General features: G+C 51.7%; 1 long non-coding RNA gene across 2 annotated transcripts; it reads left to right on the top strand.

The window, feature by feature from the left end:
- Positions 1-8,396: 8,396 nt before the first annotated feature.
- Positions 8,397-14,538, top strand: LOC110343798. Of its 2 annotated transcripts, none has more exons than XR_002386131.1 (3): positions 8,397-8,564; positions 9,763-9,872; positions 10,928-14,538. It is a non-coding gene; the product is annotated as an uncharacterized LOC110343798 (long non-coding RNA). The 2 variants fall into 2 exon arrangements; XR_002386130.1 differs by having other exon boundaries at positions 9,751-9,872.
- The last annotated feature ends 202 nt before the right edge of the window (positions 14,539-14,740 follow it).

The following is a 14,740-nucleotide window of genomic DNA, read 5'->3' as shown; positions in this document are numbered from 1 at the left end:
GTAAAAACCAAAAAAAAAAGAAAAGAAGGGTCCACCCTGTGCAATCCACCCATGTGCCAGACAGACAGGCTTCAGCGAGGCCAGACATAAGAAGGGTCCACCCTGTGCAATCCACCTATGTGCCGGACAGACAGACCCCAGGTGGCTTCTAAGGTGTTGGTGGCAGAGGCCCTGGTGTTCAGTCCGTGAGAATCCACACTTGTGCATACTCACAGACAACCGAGCCACATTTCTTGACCCATGCCCCAGCTGGTTTTTAGGAACATTCAAGCGGGGTAAAGCTACCAATGTTTCCCTGGGATCTGAGCAAGGATCTGTGGAGGGACTCATTTTTACCCAAGAGCCCACACTGTACCTTCAGAACATGACACCATTCTGAACCCGAGTCCAGAAGAGTCTGTTGGACGCTGCATGTGCAGAGCACTGATGATGTCACCTTTCCTAACCTCCAATTGCCTCCTTGCCTCCCAGAAATACCCCCTTGAGCCTCCCTGCGGAAGCTGACACAGTCTTGGCCACATTGTACCTCTCTCGACTCTCTTTTGTTTTTTCCCAACTCTGGCTTCATTGACTGTCATCCGTACCACAAGTAAAACAGTCCTGGTTCCCCAAGGCACCGTCATAGAAATGGCCCAGCCCTCATCGCACAATGGTTCCTCAGATACCAAGCCCACCCTGAAGTCATTAGGGTACCAGCTACCAGCCAAACTATGAGACATTCTCAGAGACAGTCTGCCCAGGCCAGAAACTACCTGGGTCTCCAAATGTCAGGAAAGGGGACTCAGACCCCTAGAGTCTAAACGCATATGTTACCCTGTCATGGTTGCCTTTAGATAGCACTACATTTAAACATTTGGGCAGTGAAGTGGGCATGAGCCCAGCTTACCACGTTGGCCTTTGTTCTCGCATACATTATACCCTCTCTCACCTAGGCAACTCCAGGGCCCCTTCACCTCAGCCTGGACACCTCTTGTGGAATGTACCGGACGCAAGCCGCATCCCAGATACCATGCCAACAATAGCTCCACACACTAGTGTGTCCTGATGTCTAACGATGGTTCTGGAAGCACAGGAGGGGGGCTTCGAGGAAAAGAGCATCAGACTGACAGTGATGTCTACTGAGAACAGTAACAGGGGAGCTCTAGCAGGGACCCAGCCCTGACTCAGCACCACCAGAGCTCTGACATTGGAGGAATGGAGGCAAGGAATTGAGAAGACAGACCCCCCAACATGCACATGCACGCACACACGCACACACGCCATCCAGTATGTTTTAAAGAACATCAGAAACTTTATTATAGAAAAAAGTTGCAAATTAAGAACTTAAAGACTACGCAACTCAATGAATGTCTATCATGTTAGAGTGACCACTTGGAACATAAGCTGTGGGCTTCATGATGGATTTTACATTTTCACTATCGAATATGTTTTTACGCACTTATCCACCATTCAAAACAAAAAAAATCCATGAAGCATTAGATCTAGGAAGACAATTATCTTTCTACTCTCTCCAACTCATGTCCATCACCTGCATTTAGACCTTCTTCATCCCCTAATACTAAGTTTCTCTCGTTCTCTTTCTGCGTGTTATACCGCACCAGCACATACATGCATTAGACATGTTTTTTTTCCTTTCTGAGATTGCGACCTTACTTCATGTTATACATTCCAAATTCACCCGTTTTTCTGCAAATGAGTGATTTAATTTCTCTCTAGAGATGAAGCATCTCTTGCTCCTCACACACACACCCCCCCACCATCACTATTGTCCCTTCGGCCTTCACTGAGTTTTCCTGCCTTCTCCACCACTATGGCTGTGAGACCTGGGGACAGAGGCACCGTGTTGTTTGTGCTACCCTCCCAATCCCATGGCTGGCTTCTTCCTGCTGGGAACCAGAAGGCTGAGGCTGATCAGCTGTAGGGTCTGAGCTTAGTAACCCCCGCTTTCCAATGACCCACAGCCTTGGGCAGGGACACAGGAGCTAGGAGGCTGTGGAGTCAGGGCTCAGGAGCCCCCCACTTCTAGGTATCCTCGCTCCTCCTAAGAGACTTTGGAAGCTGTCCGTGGGTGACTGCCAGGTGTTCTGTGTGGAGTGGCAGGTTGGCCAGGGTCACTGCTCCTGCAGACAGGGGCTGGAAAATTCCAGCTGTCTCATGCTCTGAGTTTCTGGACATCCAGAGGACTCCCTGCCTGCTGCTCTCCATCTCCCTGGCCAGTTCCTGTCACTTGGGCTCACAGTGTTCCCACTGGCTAGACCCTGGGAAACTCGGGAAGCTTTGGGAGGAGGAGGTTTGGCACAGGAAGAAAGGGAGGTCCTGGGACTGTGTGACCTTGGCCAAGTCTCCTGTCCTCCCTCTGGAAACTCATTCAGCTACAAACTTGGTTAGCCAGAGCAAGTCTCAAAGAAACCGGATCGGCAGGTATCTGGACACATGTGCCTGTCCCCAGGCCTCTGTTGAGTCCTCTCAGACATGCTCTGGGAGTCAGGTTTCAGGAGATGAATTTGTTGACTGTGCCACCAACCTCTTCTCATAAGAACAAATTCAATGGAGGCAGTGCCCACAGTGCGCCCAATCCCTCTGATATGATGGGCTCTACTGAGGGACCTCAGAGATAAGAATTACCCATTTATTACCTGCGCTTCGGAGACCATGAGACTCAGAGACGTCAAGAGACTTGGACAATGTCATACAATCTGGCAGAGAGAAGCTTCCTGTGGCATATTCTGGGGACCCCAGTTCCTCCAGTTTCTCCTTCCTCCCACCATCCCGTTCTTCGCCCGAAGCTCTTTATTCTCAGTCAGAGCATCTCCAGACTCAAAAGCTCTCCCCACGATTGCCAGTGCTTGAGGTGACCGTCATCACCCACTTTCTTTGTCAAAGATCACTCCTACTGGGGAGTGTGTCTGTCAGGTACCTTAAATCATCAGTTTGTCAGAAGGGCCCGGGAACCCACTTCTAAGATGAGGGGAAAGCAGGGGGTGTGCTTGTAGAGTGGAGATGATGGGGCCAATGCTTTGGAAAAGCAGCACAGTGCAGGGACAAAGAAGAGAAGTGACAATGTCAAGGCTTGCCCAGGGCCAGACACTTTTTAAAAAGACTTATTGTGGAAAGTGTTGGTGTTTCTGTGTGTAAGTGTGTGCACACACATGAGTGTTGGTGTCAGTGGAGGCCAGAAGAGGGCGCCAGGTTCACCTGGGGCAGGAATTACAGATGGTTGTAAGCTCTCTGATGTGCCTAAACTGAGGTCCTCTACAAGAGCAGTAAATGTCTTAGCTAACTGCTGGGCGACCCCAGCCCTGCGAACCATGTGTATCGTCGTTGCACCTGTCAGGGGCTGCTGTGCACCGTGCACAGACAGGGAAACTGAGTGTCTGGTCTCAAGTCTGATGCTCAGCCCCTGCTGATGGTTAGTGCCAGCCAATGACCTAATGACGGGGGAGGATGTGGGAGAGCCCTGAGTCCCCGGAAGCACCGGGAAGGTTTCAGGTCCTGAGGAGACTGCAACTCCCTTTGGTGTTCCCTAGTGTCTGCTGCCTAAGGACACAGTATGGCCAAAGGGGGTCACAGGCAGAGGTCACTCGGCTGGAGCAGAGCCTGCCACCAGCCGAGCCTCGCAAGCCTGTGGCCTGAATGCCTTCCAGGTCCCCACAGGACCTCACCACCCTGCCAGCTCGAGGCAGCTGCTGCGTTGGACAGTTCTAGGGAAGCCGAAGAAAACCCTTCACCCCGCCTCCAGCTGGCCCCTCTCCAGAACCGAGTGGCATTCAGACTGCAGAGAGACTGGCACTCACTAGTCACCCTTGCCCATAGGGCACCTGTGCCAGGTGGGGTCCACAGCCAGGCTCTGGGTGCCAGAGTCCCCCTTTCCTCCTCCTGTCACTTTGTCTGAGATACAGCCGACAACACACACAGGGCAGAAACCCACACGGTTTTCCTAACCAGAGCAAGAGGCCTGGGCAGCCCCAGAGACGTAAACTGACGGTCAGCAACTGGAAGCAGAATGCAGTAGAGTCTTGTGGAGCAGAGGGCGCTTCCTGTGCGAAGGCCCTGGTGCGATACGTATGAGGCACGGGGGCTTCTGGGAACACGACCAGAGTGGCTGGAGGGAACCTGAGATGGGGCCGGAAGGGTAGGCAGGCCAGGCTCTTATGCAGCGTGGTGAAGTCTGCCAGACCCCGGAATCGATGGTGTGCACCAGGGACCCAGAGAGGAGTAGGTGGGTACTGAGATGCCTTGGCTGGGAAAGGCAATAACCACCAAGCCCACGTGTTGGAAGGTGAGAGGACCCACACGGTGCTGTCCTTGCCTTCACACCCACACCCCAGCTCTCACATGCGCGTGCACGCACGCGCACATACACACACACGCACACATATCGATGGTGAAGAAAGTTTTGAAAGAAGGGAGCATCAGGATAAGCAGGTTCATTGATGTCCCGCTAGGGGTTGGTTCCCCTGTGCTAAATGGTTCCCAGAGGCATGGTCCAGTCCCCGCTTCCTTTGTGGGCAGCTTTCATCTGTCTGCCCAGGGTCACCTATGACGGGCGCTCCCAGCAAATCTTTTGCTCATGGTGGAATGGACACAGTGCTCTTACTTACCCTGTAAAGCGCTTGGAAGAGACTTTTGCTACAAAGACTGATTCCTCCCTCAGACAGGCGGTGGAGGCACATTTGCCTTTAACGCCAGCACCCGGGAGGCAGAGGCAGGAGGATCTCTGTGAGTTCGAGCCCAGCCTGGTTTACAAGAGCTAGTTCCAGGACAGGCTCCAAAGCGACACAGATAAACCCTGTCTGGAAAAACAAACAAACGATGAAGACTGATTCCTCACACAGACCCAGGTAAACAAAGGCCAAAAGAGTCTTTGTCTGCGCCTCTGCCCCATGCCTGTCAGTTTCACGTGGGTCATGTGCCTGCAGACTTGTTAGGCACTCACAGAATACCTGCCTAGTCCCAGGAGATGACTAACTTCAAGGCCAACATCACAAAGGTAAGGGCATTGTACTATTAGTTTTCAGTGCCCTGTCCCAGGCACCATAAAGGTACCTAATAGTCCGCAGCCATTGTCCTCAACATGCAGTCACCGAGGATAGTAGAAACAGCAGAGCCCCATAGGATAGAACCCTACTAGATGATGGTGATTGCCCATGAGGGTGAGGATATACCCTGGAACTGAATGTCCAACTCCTGAGAACCGGCTTGTCCCCTCAGGCAATAAGGATTTTCTTCTTGGAGCACCCTGCAGATCTGAGACAGTGATAAGCAAGACCACACCTGGCCAGGGCTGATTAAGCAGGCACACTTTATTTTTTTATTTTATGTGCACTGGTGTTTTTGCCTGTATGTGTGTCTCTGTAAAGGTGTCAAAACTCCTGGAGTTGCAATTACAGACAATGATGAGTTGGCATGTGGGTGCTAGGAATTGAACCCAGGTCCTCTGGAAGGTCAGCCAGTCCTCACAACTGCTGAACCATCTCTCCAGCCCCTGGCACGCTTTTAATAAAAGATTTATTTTTATTATTTTCATTTATGTGCAAGAGTATTCGCTAGCCAGGCAGTGGTAGTGCACACCTTTAATCCCAGCACTTGGGAGGCAGAGGTAGGCAGATCTTCTGCAGAGGGAGTTCCAGGACAGTCAGAGATGTTACACAGAGAAACCTGTCTTGAAAAACAAGAAGTATGTGGCTGAATGGATGCTGCATGAACAAAATCTGTGGGAATCAAAAGAAAACATTGTATCCTCTGAAGCTGGAATACAGGGGTTGGGAGCCACCCATTTTGGGTGCTGGGAACTGAACTCTTGTCCTCTGCAAGAGCAGCATTAACTCTTAGCTGCTGAGTCAGGCACTGGTCTTACGTCTTCTCCCAATTCCATTTGAATCTAAAGCTCACATCAGTGCCCTGAAGATGGACCTGGGACCCTTTATCTGCATTTCACAGTGTAGACACGTTGAGTCAGTGGCTTTTTTAGCTGTCACACTGCAAGTGTTAGAGCAATGGCCTAGCTCAGCCTGTTGGAGCCTCTGGAGCCGGGGCTTTTGCTATCAAAACCACCACCCAGGTCTCATCCTGAGCAGCTCTGCCCTAGCCATGCACATGGACAGTTCTCCCAGCTTTAAAGGGGTTTGCTAACTCCGCTCAAACCTGCCTCAGGGTGGCCACCCTCAGGGACGCTGTCACCTGTCGCCAGCAGCACTCGGGTGACCCAGCCCATGCCCTTGGCTTCAGCAGCTTGTTCAGCCTCAAGCAACCCAGGGACAACTGTCTGAGAGGCACAGAGATTGAAAACGCCTTTCGTGTGTGACCACTCCTGGTGACCCGCCTCGCCCCCCATCCGGTTACGTCAGGAATGAAGCCCAGAGTACCTCCAGGGTGCCAAGTACCAAAACTCAATCAGACACAAGGACAGTGAGGTATCTACTTTCTGTCCCATACAGACACCTGTTGATAAGACCTATTTAGCCTGTTTAGCCGGGGTCCATCCCCTTGCAGATTGCTGCCTCCTGGTCCTAAGCTGGACACCACTGGAGATTCTCTCTGTCCACACAACTTGAGATTCTCTCCAAGGCAGGATCTACAAGGGCAGCCAAGAGGCCTCCTTCCGTGGAGGCAAAACATTGTTCACCAGGACTAGCTGTTCAGTAGATTCATACAAAGCAAGTTGGGTTTTTTTTTAATTGGCCAGAGGCCTAGAAACCGACTGGCAAGGATGGAACAGACAGATGGGATCCTATATGAAGTGACTGACTCATTCGGCTTAGAAAGAGAAGGAGATCTTATTAGTCAGTGTCTCAAAGGGCTGCGACTTCACAGGAAGCCTCTCTGGGTCAGCCAGCTGGGACTGCCTCACCTCCTTGACTGGCACCGTCTGGGTTTGCCAAAGACTCCACAAGCCCGGGCATTGAAGCTGCGTGACCACAGCCCTGCCTTGTCCCGAGGTCGGCCCTACAGTCCCTGTTTGCTTACCTACAGGCTGGACCAAGGCCATCTTTACAGTTCTACCTGGGCTTCTGAAGTGGCGTGTCCCAGGAGGTTCCACATCGCAGGGACTCCAGACCATGGCTTGGGATATGGACATCTGGCCAGCCCAGTGGGGCCGTCTGTTCTGCTGACCAAGGACTGATTCTCGGGCTTTTTCTCTTTCCCACCCGTATCTCCCTGCCAGAGGGTTAGCTGGGCTTGACCTCATCCACCCTGTTACCTTCTAAAAGCTCAAGCCAAAGCCCCAGAAAAGAGCCAGGATCCCTAAATGGGCAGACCCCCGGATCGCCTGGAGTCTAAAGTGTACTAACACAGCCAGCACCTGCATACTGCCCACATCCCAGGCACCGAGCAGCGCCCTGGTGGTGCTGGGATGGATCGGCAGATGAGGTCCCTGTAGCTGTGGGGCTGACAACTGCCATTTTTACATGTTTGCAAAGAAGGTACCTGTGTATGGGGAGGTTGACTCGGCATGCATAGTCCTCTTGCTGAAGTCCTAGGTTCAGTTGTCAATGCCTCCCAGCACCTGTGAGTCCAGCTGCAGAGGATCAGATGTGTCTGGCCTTCCAGGAGTCATGTGCACACACACACACACACACACACACAATTTAAAAACAAGTCTTTGAAGCCAGGCGGTGGTGGAGCACGCCTTTAATCCCAGCACTCAGGAGGCAGAGGCAGGCAGATCTCTGTGAGTTCGAGACCAGCCTGGTCTACAGAATTAAAAAAGATAAGAAAAGAAACAAAACAAACAAACAAAAAAACCCAAGTCCTTGAAAGCTAACTACTAAGAGACCCCACACACCATCACCACCAGTGAAGGTCAGCCTGGCCATATACTCAGTCGGCACAGGGGACAGGAGAAAGGCTAAGACTCACCCAGAGACTCCAATCCCACCCTTAGGACTCCAAAGCCCTCGGTGGCCAGGCTGGATGCCTCCCCTGACCAAGGCTCTGGGGATGCCCACTCTACCAATTCCCAGTGTTTCTGGGTTTTGCTTTGTATGATAACACTGCACCCTTTATGGTAACTAAGAAAACAGGACTTTGCCTGGCACAGACAGAAGCCTCAGGTTGTATTCCTCCAGAGGCTGAGGGACCACTATAGCCCCACCCAATCTCTGTTCATGTGAAGCCACAGACAGACCAAGTAGGATCCAGACATTAAAAAAAAAAAAAGTCCCAAGCCCTGAACTGTTTCAGTTGCAGAGTAAAGACTGAAGAGTCGGAAGGGACTTTCAGATGTGAGCCCCACCCACCCACCTTGGGTGGGTGGAGTCCCTCTATTCCCTCACTGGCCAGGCTCCCAGGAGGCAAAGCATCCCAACCCCCCCTTCTGGAGGAAGCCAGAGCATGTTTGGTCTCCTGCAGGCTTGCTCTCCAGCTCCCACCCCACCCTCACAGGAGGCCCTCTCTGTTCCCAAGCTGAGTTCCTGACCTGAGCTGGCATCTTTCCACTGGTAGTGGATCCATTCAGGTCAACCCAGGCAGCAGGCCAGGCAGAGGGTCACTGCTAACTATATGCTAATGAGAGTCGAGGCCAATCAATCCACCTTTAATCAGGCAACCACTGAGCTTGGCAGGTGAGTGCAATTCTGGCCTGTGGAACGAGCAAAAGAGGGGAGCACAGGGGAAGGGGAGGGGGAGCAGAGAGAAAGAAAGGGAGGGAGGGGAAAAGAAGAGAGGAGGAGAACCAAGAGAGAAGGAGGGAGGGGGGTGGGAGGACAGGAGCCCCGTGGACCCCACCTCTATCCCTTAGGCACAGCCTTGCTCGCCTAGACTGGCTGTGCCCCCAGGGACCACTGGCTGAAAATTGGAAAAAAAAAAAAAAAAACAAGGGAAGAGAGAAAGGAAAAAAAGTGTTAGGGGATCATCTTTTTAATCAACTCTCAAAGCTGCAACAGCTAATGAATTCACAGTCTTCAGGAACCCCAGGGCACGTCTGTGAGAAGCCAGACCTCCTCCCTCCCTGACTCCCAGCTCCCACCTGCCTCCTCTGCCTCCCTCTCTCTCTTCCCAGCTGCTCTACTTCACAGTTCAAAGCTCAGGGAGAACAGAGGAGCCAAGCAGGATACAGATCTCAGTGGTTCCTGGGAACTTAAAGACGGGAGTTCTATGGGTCTCACCCTGACTTTCAGCAATGCATCCCCCCCCCCAGGGAAAGGCTCCCCCAAGGTCATCACTTCTGCAATGCCAAGGCCTTGGATTCCTCTCAGCTCAGAGGATATGGTAAAAGAGGACTAAACAGACACCTTGAAGGTCCTTTTTCTGATGAGCCCAACTTTACAACAGTTGAGGTTATTTATTTAGCATGAGCTTTAACGTTGACTGTGTGGAGAATGCTACCACACAGCCTCTGTAAGCTAGTTACTGTGTTACAGATGACAAAATGGAGACTAGGACACGGACACAAATCTGCCAACATCTCACGGTAGAAGTGTTTTGTGATACTGTTCCTGGGGAAATGTGAACAAACTTACCCCAGTGATCTCAGGATAGAATAAAGCCCAACTTGATAAACCAATGAGATTATTAAGGTTACTCATCAAGCAGAAATAACTCAAAGGCAGTTGTATCAGCCCACCCCAGCATGGAAAACAGAACTGGGACCCTGGAACTCTCTGCATGACTGACAGGCATGACTCAACAGAGCAGAGTCTCCTCTCCTCCGCAGGCCTTACTGATTATGTAACCTTGGACAGGGAGGAAACTTGCCATCTGCTAAGTTTCAGGGATTTCCTGAGACTTACCTGTTGTTTACTTCTGGAGTTCCCCTTCCAGATGGAATGTTTCAATTCAGAGGAAATTGCTATACCTCAGGGAGATGTGAGTCCTCACAGCAGCTCTGGCTACAAGGTCCTGGTGAGGCCGGTTTCTACAGGAATTCTGAGGTACCCTGACCCCCTTGCCCTCCTCCTCACAGCTCCACTTAGCAGAGCCTTTTGTCTTTGAAGCTTTGACTTCACATCTTCTCTGGCAGTTTTTTTCCCCTCCTTTTAAAAAAAATGCCAAGTAGTCAGTTTTGATAGTTAAGCTTTATTCATGTTCGTCCTGACTGGCAATGTGATTAAAAGCAAATTGCTGGCTGTCTCCAGGCTCCTGGGGCGGTATACGGCATGGCACGCAGGATACAAATACCTTCCAAGGCCTTTGTGTACCTCACTTACTACTGCCTCCTCAGCTGACTCAACTAGAACCCAGAGATGTTAACTAACTTATCTGAGGTCACCCAGCAAACCAGCACACACACACACTGCTTTGGCAGCCTCTGGTCTAACCTTAGCACTAACAGTCCAGGTTTCCAGGGAAATCCTATTTAGGTCAGCTCAAGTGGCAGAAGGCAGAGGTTGGGAAGGGAGACAGCCCTATTCTGCAGGGAAGGAAGGGCTGGAGAGTGGGCTGAAGACAAGGCTCCTCTACGCACTTTCCAGGCTTCAGCAGTCACGTGTTGCATGCCCAGGCTGAGGCACGGAAGCAGCTAGCCTTCACTGCTGCTGCAAGCACAGCATCCAGAAAGTTCCGTCGGACCAATGGCTCCCAGAGACACGAGTCTCCTTGAGAATACAGCCCCCTGTGTGTGTGTGTGTGTGTGTGTGTGTGTGTGTGTGTGTGTGTGTGTGTGTCCTTCTTTATATTGCTCTGACAATTGGCCCGCTATGGCCGCCAGTTCCCCCATCCCTGCTGGGCTCTTCCACCACCTCAGTCCTGCTTAGGCCACAACCTCCAGAAGGGCAGCGGAAGATAGTTTATTCCTATCTGCATTGAGCACGTTGCTCCCAGGTCCAGGCAGCTGTGCCGGGCCATCAAGGTGAAGCTTTGGAGGGCTTCCTGGGAACAGACTCGGGGAATATGCGTCCACGGGTGGCAGTCGAGGGCAGTGGTGTATCTCAGGGCTGGAGGCCCTGCTATTTCAGCAGCTGTAGGCAATCCTGATCACATTTCACAGGTAGTAGCCTGAAGCTGAGGAGAGACGCTACCTGACTCGTGTAGACGGCGCCAGGTGCTAATCGACAAGCCCCAGTATTCGACAAACCCCAGGAGAGCTCAAGTTGCCAAGCTTGATGGGCCTGGAGACTGTGATGCCAGCAGGCTGGCACCAGAGCTGGCTGCCCGGGACGTCCTCTCCCCTCTGCCCTCCTTGCTTTGTGTCTTCTCCACTCTGTACAAGAGGCATCGCCCAAATGACAATGCAAGGTCACAGGGTCTGGGTGACCAAGCAGTTCCAGTCTGGCTCCTTCCTGGACCCCGACCTGCAGACGAGTCTCATCCCTGGGTGAGCTGGCTTCCCAGAGGTAGCACCTTGGTGCTCTTCCCAGAACTGGACTTTTAGAGTAGGCTGACCTCAAGATCAGGCAGGTCCCACACCTTGGGACTCCACATGGGAAGGGTATCTTTCTTGCCTATGTCTTGCTCAAAGTCTGCTATTGGAAAGCCAGTACCTCAGGCTCCTTCCAATGCTTATCACGCCCTGGAGCAGCACCAGACAGGAATACCATAAGTATCGCCAGCCAGGTAACAGCAACTACCCATTTCTACTACTATAACAACAGCAACAAACCAGCTATAAATACAACAAGAGGAATTGACACCACCATGTTCCAATAAAGTTTTATTTCCAAAAGCAAGGAGAGGGCCAAGGTGTTAATTTCCTGACTTCTACTCCACAGCCATGAAATCTCTCACCAGACAAGAAAGAGTGATGGGATCCCTGGGAGAATCCCTTCCCCGAGGAGACTAAACAATGCCTACCTCCTCTTCATAAGATCCCAGTGACAAACCAAAGTACAGAGTCACTAAAATTCACCCCGAGGAGAACCAATGACTTTACTGGGCCTGTTTATAGAACATGGGTGGGGGATTAGTGACCAGAGCACGGGGGACCCCGAAGCAGCTGCACTGGAAATCTGTGCTCACGTGATGATCACTTCCTCATAGCAGAACAGAGAGAGCCCCTCAGTGACCCTTCCTCAGACTAGATACCTCGTGGACCTCCAAAGCCATGTGCAGTTAGGGATGGACTGCGTATAGATGACTGGAAGGAGATGCTGGACCCTCAGGAGAGAGTCAGTGACCGTCCCCACCCCTTCATCTATGAGGGCGTGTCAATAGTCAGTAAGCCCCAATTGTGGATGCACTCTTGCAGTCAAGAGTAGCCGACCTGATGAAGATGGCATCCGTTTTGCTTGGACCGCACTGTACAACACGGACTGCGCAGGAGCGGACTGCACCCCAGCCTAGAAGTGGCGTAAGTGCTTTCTACCACATCTTGTTGGCCAGATCTCAGGCTACCACAAAGGAGGCTGGGAAATATCCATTGCATTCATGAGAAATAGACCAGAAGAGGCTTCAGGGGCCACCTGCTCCTCTGCCTCACCTCTGGTCTTCAACAAGTCACTGACATGGAGGCCCCCTCCTCCCTCTTGGGAAGCTTTGTGTAGCCATTTCTCCTCTGTGACAAAACACCTGCCAGGAGCAACTTAAGGGAAGAAAGATTCACATGGGCTCGTGGTGGTTTTGTTTTTGTTTTTGAGATCTACAGCCCCTCCGGATGGTGAAGGCACAGTCACAGGAGTGTGTCAGATGCTCTTTCATTGTGACCCACCAGAAAGGTAAAGATACTGACTAAAACCTCAAAGGCCCACCCCTCAATGACCTCACCCTTCGACCAGCCGGACCCTACCTCCTCAAGGTTCCACCCCCTTCAAAACAGCATGAGTGTGGAGAAACGAGACCTCAAAGCGTGAGCCTTTGGGAATATTTCACATTAAAACCATGACATTTGGACAGCAAGAATGCTTTCACAGCTCGTGCCTGGAGCTGTTGCTAGACTCGATGGTCCTGAAGAGTTGAAGGTCACCAAAGTGGATACAGTTTGACTCTAACCAGGGCCTCCAGCAGGTGAAATATGATGGATTCTAGAACCAGGAGGCTGTATCCCCAGAACAGCTCACCTTAGAGTCTCCCCCTCTCATTTAACAACAAAACCTACCTGGACCTTGTCCTTGTCCAAATCTCCATCCTTTTCGTTTGGTGCCCATTGTTCGGTATTACCAGGAGCTGGTGCGGCACTAAGCACTTCAGAGCGTTCTCCTCTCACCCCTTAGGAGCCCAGAACTGGAAGGCTCAGTAGATGGTTAGAGAGCTGGCACCTCACACAGCCCTGCGCCCTGACCCCTTCGCTGTGCAACTGTGCAGTCCCATCCAGTCCCATCCAGTCCCACTCCAGAACCATCCGAGAAGCTCTCTGTGGCTGACGCAACGCCAGCACGAAAGTCATTTGAAGGATCTGGGCTTCTCACTCCTGTGCCTCTGCCGTCACCCTGAGCACACACCGAGCTAGTCTAATGGAGGATGAAAGATGTGATAAGCAGATTCAGGTCACTCAAACTACCTCTGCTGACAGCCTTCCTGTCCCCAGACAAGAGAGTGGGTCCGTCAAGGCTGCACAAACCCTGACCCTTCCTCTTAGCTGACTCCAGATGTGTGAGAAATAATGTTCACTATCTCAGGCCACCAAGATTTGGGGATGGTTTGTTATGTAGCGCTATTGTGTAGCAATAAATCACTATTGCACTCCGGCTGTCTCCATTTTAAAGGCAAGAAAAAGTAAAGCCAGGAGAAGCTAAGTGCTTTGCTCAGGGTATTATAGCTGGTAAATGATAGCACCTGGGTTTGCCCTGAAGCCTCTTTAATCAGTGCATAGTCTATCAGAGCCCAGCCTCTGCTCAGGCCAGGCTTTTGTTCAGAGATCTGACAACTGCCTGATCCCGGAACTGTAACGGTACCCACATGCAGTAGTCACTAGTGGAAGGACCCTACTTTTGAGTGGCAGCAACTAAGAGGCCCTTCTTGCTCTCAGGAAGCCCACAGGCATGGACTTTCCCAGAGAGTGGGGAGAAGGAAGCCAGTAAACCAGCGATCAGATTTCTCCCCAGCAACAGGAGCCTGGACTCGGGGCAGGCACCAGGGACCCGTTACCGCTCAATCATTCCTTTGTTCTCTGGAAGACCTGGGGGAGACAAGGGCAATATCAAAGGATGTAGAGAATGGTTCTTTAGAAACTACCAGGTCTTCTGATGTGGTGACAGCCCCCATGGGAAAGATGCTGGGTGGGCTTGGGGAACTGGGGCCACTGTGTCAGAACATGAAGCCTGCCTGCTTAGTACTGGCTAAGATGAACCCTGGTTGGCCCAAGAAACTGCCTGGGGGTACATCTCGGGGAATGTGCTCTGTGTGTGTGGGGGGGGGCTGGAGAGGGCAAGCTTTGCTGAGCATCCTGCTAACCCTGCCCACCCATCCTGTAAACTCTGGGAGCTGATCTGTCTAGGGAGCCCGTGTTCCGCCCAGTCTGCTCCAGAGCCACTCAGAGGAAGCAGCGCTTTCTCCCTGGTTGGAGTTTTGCACACACAGAACCAGGGAAGAATTGATTTCCGCTTATCTTATTTCCCCATCAGGCATCCACGCCTCAGTAGCCTTATGATTACCCCGTGTTACTGCTCCTGTTCCCTGTCAGCACCAATATATTTCTAATTGAAAAGAAATGCAGGCACACAAAAACTGTGTGTGTGTGTGTGTGTGCACGCGCGCCTATCACCATACAAATGCATGCATGCACACATGCATTCACACATATGCATACACATGTACATATACACAAGCATACACATTTGCACACACATGTACATACCAGCATGCACACACACTGGTACACACATGCATGCATGCCAACCGGCACATACACAATCATGCATGGCTTTTC

Source organism: Mesocricetus auratus, unplaced genomic scaffold (genome assembly GCF_017639785.1).
Source record: "Mesocricetus auratus isolate SY011 unplaced genomic scaffold, BCM_Maur_2.0 Super-Scaffold_100004, whole genome shotgun sequence".
In the NCBI taxonomy this organism is placed as follows: Eukaryota; Metazoa; Chordata; class Mammalia; order Rodentia; family Cricetidae; genus Mesocricetus; species Mesocricetus auratus.
Note: the sequence above shows the minus strand (reverse complement) of the source record. Positions and strands in the feature narration are given on the sequence as shown.